The sequence below is a fragment of the Oncorhynchus keta genome, chromosome 6 (genome assembly GCF_023373465.1).
Source record: "Oncorhynchus keta strain PuntledgeMale-10-30-2019 chromosome 6, Oket_V2, whole genome shotgun sequence".
Lineage (NCBI taxonomy): Eukaryota > Metazoa > Chordata > Actinopteri > Salmoniformes > Salmonidae > Oncorhynchus > Oncorhynchus keta.
In genome coordinates, this window is record NC_068426.1 from 26,524,612 (window position 1) to 26,529,786 (window position 5,175).

Consider the following 5,175-nt stretch of genomic DNA (forward strand, 5'->3'; position numbering starts at 1 on the left):
AAAGAACCCCCACAACATGATGCTGCCACTCCCGTGCTTCACGGTTGGGATGGTGTTCTTCGGCTTGCAAGCGTCCCCATTTCTCCTCCGAACATAACAATGGTCATTATGGCCAAACTGTTATATTTTTGTTTCACCAGACCACATGACATTTCTCCAAAAAGTACAATCTTTGTCCCCATGTGCAGTTGCAAACCGTAGTCTGGCTTTTTTATGGCAGTTTTGGAGCAGTGGTTTCTTCCTTGCCGAGCGGCCTTTCAGGTTATGTCGATATAGGACTCGTTTTACTGTGGATATAGATACTTTTGTATCTGTTTCCTCCAGCATCTTCACAACGTCCTTCGCTGTTGTTCTGGGATTGATTTGCACTTTTCGCACCAAAGTACATTAATCTCTAGGAGACAGAATGCGTCTCCTTCCTGAGAGGTTGGATGGCTGCATGGTCCCATGGTGTTTACACTTGCAAACTATTGTTTGTACAGATGAACGTAGTACCTTCAGGCGTTTGGAAATTGCTCCCAAGGATAAACCAGACGTGGAGGTCTACAATTTTTTTCTGAGGTCTTGGTTGATTTCTTTGGATTTTCCCATGATGTCAAGCAAAGAGGCACTGAGTTTCAAGGTAAGGCTTTGAAATGCATCCACAGGTACACTTCCAATTGACTCAAATTATGTAAATTAGGCTAACAGAAGCTAATAAAGCCATGACATCATTTTCTGGAATTTTCCAAGCTGTTTAAAGACACAGTCAACTTAGTGCATGTAAACGTCTGACCCACTGGAATTGTGATACCGTGAATTATAAGTGAAATTATCTGTCTATAAATAGCTGTTGGGAAAATGACTTGTGTCACGCACAAAGTAGATGTCTTAACCGACTTGACAAAACTATAGTTTGTTAACAAGAAATTTGTGTAGTAGTTGAAAAACGAGTTTTAATGACTCCAACCTAAGTGTATGTAAACTCCAACTTCAGCTGTATGTAACCACAGTTTTGTGAGCTATATGGGTCACTCCAATATATTGGTATCACTCCGCAGTGGAGGGATACATCTGAGGTGAGGATTTACAGATTCACTCCTGTGTACACGTGTCATGGCTGGAGTCCGCCCCTATATATGGACCCCATGGCCGCGACACGTTCTCTACATAATTTTTGAGGCGTCTGTAGTGCCATAGAGGATTGGAGTGATCCATATAGCTCACATAACTGTGGTTACATACGTAACCTTCGTTATGTTTCACTATATTGGATCCCTCCAATATATTGGTATACCCATACCAGATTTAGTTGGTGCTTGAGGGACCTGGCCAGCAAACGGCGAAGTCCCGGTGCGGAACTGAGATGCAGGGGCCATCAATGTGGAAGGGGCGGGGTCCTGGCCCAGTCCCTGGGAAGGGGAGGTGATGCCAACCATAGAGGGGAGGTACCACATTTACCCAATAGTATCTAGCAAAGCCCAGCTGGCCGCAGCACCAATATTAGCGAGGGACACTCCTTTCAGTAGAGCCCAAGACGCAGCCACACCTCGTGTTGAATGTGCCACCACAGATCCCAGCACTGGCCTGCCAACCAGGTGGAATGCTGTCATAATCGTGTCCATGATCCAGTGAGAGAGCCTCTGCTTTGATAACCTAGCCCCCAGGACTCTCTCACCACAGCAGACAAAGAGCTGGTGTGTTGTTCTCACTCACAGAGTCTCCTCCACATAGGCAGCCAGTGCCCATACAGGACACAGCATGCCGGAGGGAGGCCTGAGACAGCGGGTCAGATCTCAGGGGCAGTTGCCAAGGTGCCCCAGACAACAGGGACAGGAGAAGGCCCCAGACAACAGGGACAGGAGAAGGCTGAACCAGAGTCATCTGAGCCAGTATGGGGCCACCTGCAGCAGAGGATGCTCTGTCATCCTGGTCCTGTCTGGCACACCCTGGATCAGGGGAAATGCGTAAAGCTCCAGCCCTGGCCAATTGTGAGCCAGAGCATCCAATCCCAGAGGCCCTGGTGGCTCCGACAGAGTACCACAGGGGGCAGTGTGCATTGTCCAGGGAGGCAAACAGGTTCACCTACCCAAACTTGTCACAGGTGCTGCACCAGAGGTCCCAGAGGCAGTGGGACCTCAGTCCACCCTGATGGTTGATGTAAGCCACACATGTGGTGATGTCCATTCTCACCAGGACATGTCTTCCCTTCAGATGTGGAAGGAAAGACCGCATGGCCAGCAGTATAGCTCGGAGCTCTAGTGTATTGATGCGCCTGCCGCTCCAAGGGGGTAGCCAACAGCCGCTTGCCGACTTGCCCTTGGCCACACCCCCCAGCTGATCTGGGAGGGGTCTGTACTGATCAGCAACACATCCTCAGCATCTCCACCACCTAAGAGAAAGGAGCAACAGTGCCACCTCAACAATGCCCTGAGGCACTGTGCAGTCACCCGCAGCTGGCGGTGACGCTTCGGGTGCAGTCGGTGGGAATTGAACCACCGTTGAAGAGGCCGAAGATAGAGCGGGCCCAGGGGAATCAGCAACGAGGCTGCCGTCAGCAGGCCCAACAGGCGTTGGCAGGTCAGGGCGAGGTCAGATCGCCTGAACCCTTCTGGTTCTCTGGAGAGCAGCTGGGAGATGGGATTGGGCCAGCCAGAGAAGGCGCCGGGAGGTAACCACCTGTGCCATGGCAGAGGAATAGGAACCCGGTGTAGGAACCCAGTGAGGGATAAATTACCCAGTACCTCTGCAAGAAAAACAGGGAAGACCCATGTGGGAAAAACAGACAGACAAAAAAACACAAAAAAAACAGGTAATGGATTTTATTTATTTGTTTTACGCAAACCTCAAACCATACGGCCATGGGTCTATATATAGGGGCGGACCCCAGCTGTGACACAGGTGTACACCGGAGTGAATCTGTAAATCATTACCTCCGCCACGGAGTGATACCAATATATTGGAGCGATCCAATATCGTGAAACATAACCCACCAACCACCAGCTGACCGGTTTCCACGTTGTTGTCTTAATTTAAAGTTAAGTTTGGTCATAAAGTGGCGGTAGGGTAGCTTAGTGGTTAAAACGTTGGACTAGTAACCGTGAAGGTTGCAAGTTCAAATCCCAGAGCTGACAAGGTACAAATCTGTCGTTCTGCCCCTGAACAGGCAGTTAACCCACTGTTCCTAGGCCGTCATTGAAAATAAGAATTTGTTCTTGACTGAATTGCCTAGTTAAGTAAAAGTTAGAAGTGTTATTAAGGTTAGGTTTAAAATGACATTTTACAGTTGTAATATGTTACTTTTTGGGTGACGTGACCAAATTCACATAGGGTTAGGGTCTAAGCAAGTCTAAGAAGCGGTATATCTGTTCTATGTGCGCTATTCCTATGTAGATGTGTTCAATGTGCGCTATTTCTATGCTTCCTGGTCTTAAGTTTCATATTTGCTTATTTTACTTTCGGTTTTGTACACCAGCTAAAAACAGCTGAAAATACAGTACTTTGGTTATGGAAAATACACTGCTCAAAAAAATAAAGGGAACACTTAAACAACACAATGTAACTCCAAGTCAATCACACATCTGTGAAATCAAACTGTCCACTTAGGAAGCAACACTGATTGACAATAAATTTCACATGCTGTTGTGCAAATGGAATAGACAACACTATAGACAATTATAGGCAATTAGCAAGACACCCCCAATAAAGGAGTGGTTCTGCAGGTGGGGACCACAGACCACTTCTCAGTTCCTATGCTTCCTGGCTGATGTTTTGGTCACTTTTGAATGCTGGCGGTGCCTTCACTCTAGTGGTAGCATGAGACGGAGTCTACAACCCACACAAGTGGCTCAGGTAGTGCAGCTCATCCAGGATGACACATCAATGCGAGCTGTGGCAAGAAGGTTTGCTGTGTCTGTCAGCGTAGTGTCCAGAGCATGGAGGCGCTACCAGGAGACAGGCCAGTACATCAGGAGACGTGGAGGAGGCCGTAGGAGGGCAACAACCCAGCAGCAGGAAAATTACCTCCAGCAGGCCACAAATGTGCATGTGTCTGCTCAAACGGTCAGAAACAGACTCCATGAGGGTGGTATGAGGGCCCGACGTCCACAGGTGGGGGTTGTGCTTACAGCCCAACACCGTGCAGGACGTTTGGCATTTGCCAGAGATTGGCAAATTCGCCACTGGCGCCATGTGCTCTTCACAGATGAAAGCAGGTTCACACTGAGCACGTGACAGAGTCTGGAGACGCCGTGGAGAACGTTCTGCTGCCTGCAACATCCTCCAGCATGACCGGTTTGGCGGTGGGTCAGTCATGGTGTGGGGTGGCATTTCTTTGGGGAGCCGCACAGCCCTCCATGTGCTCGTCAGAGATAGCCTGACTGCCATTAGGTACCGAGATGAGATCCTCAGACCCCTTGTGAGACCATATGCTGGCGCGGTTGGCTCTGGGTTCCTCCTAATGCAAGACAATGCTCGACCTCGTGGCTGGAGTGTGTCAGCAGTTCCTGCAAGAGGAAGGCATTGATGCTGTGGACTGGCCCGCCCGTTCCCCAGACATTAATCCAATTGAGCACATCTGGGACATCATGTCTCGCTCCATCCACCAACGCCACGCTGCATCACAGACTGTCCAGGAGTTGGCGGATGCTTTAGTCCAGGTCTGGAAGGAGATCCCTCAGGAGACCATCTACCACCTCATCAGGAGCATGCCCAGGCGTTGTAGGGAGGTCATACAGGCACGTGGAGACCACACACACTACTGAGCCTCATTTTGACTTGTTTTAAGGACATTACATCAAAGTTGGATCTGCCTGTAGTGTGGTTTTCCACTTTAATTTTGAGTGTGACTCCAAATCCAGACCTCCATGGGTTGATAAATTTGATTTCCATTGATCATTTTTGTGTGATTTTGTTGTCAGCACATTCAACTATGTAATGAAAAAAGTATTCAATAAGAATATTTCATTCATTCAGATCTAGGATGTGTTATTTTAGTGTTCCCTTTATTTTTTTTAGCAGTGTATATTTCACAGCGGTTTACAATGATTATCTACACTATACGTTCTTGTTTTGGCACATAAACTGAAAGTAGGCGACCTATTATAATTTTAGCATCCAGGAAATGCCTATTTAAGAAGTTACATTTAGAAATAGGCGGAGTTTATGACTTTGTGGCTGTGGTAACTAAAGACGACC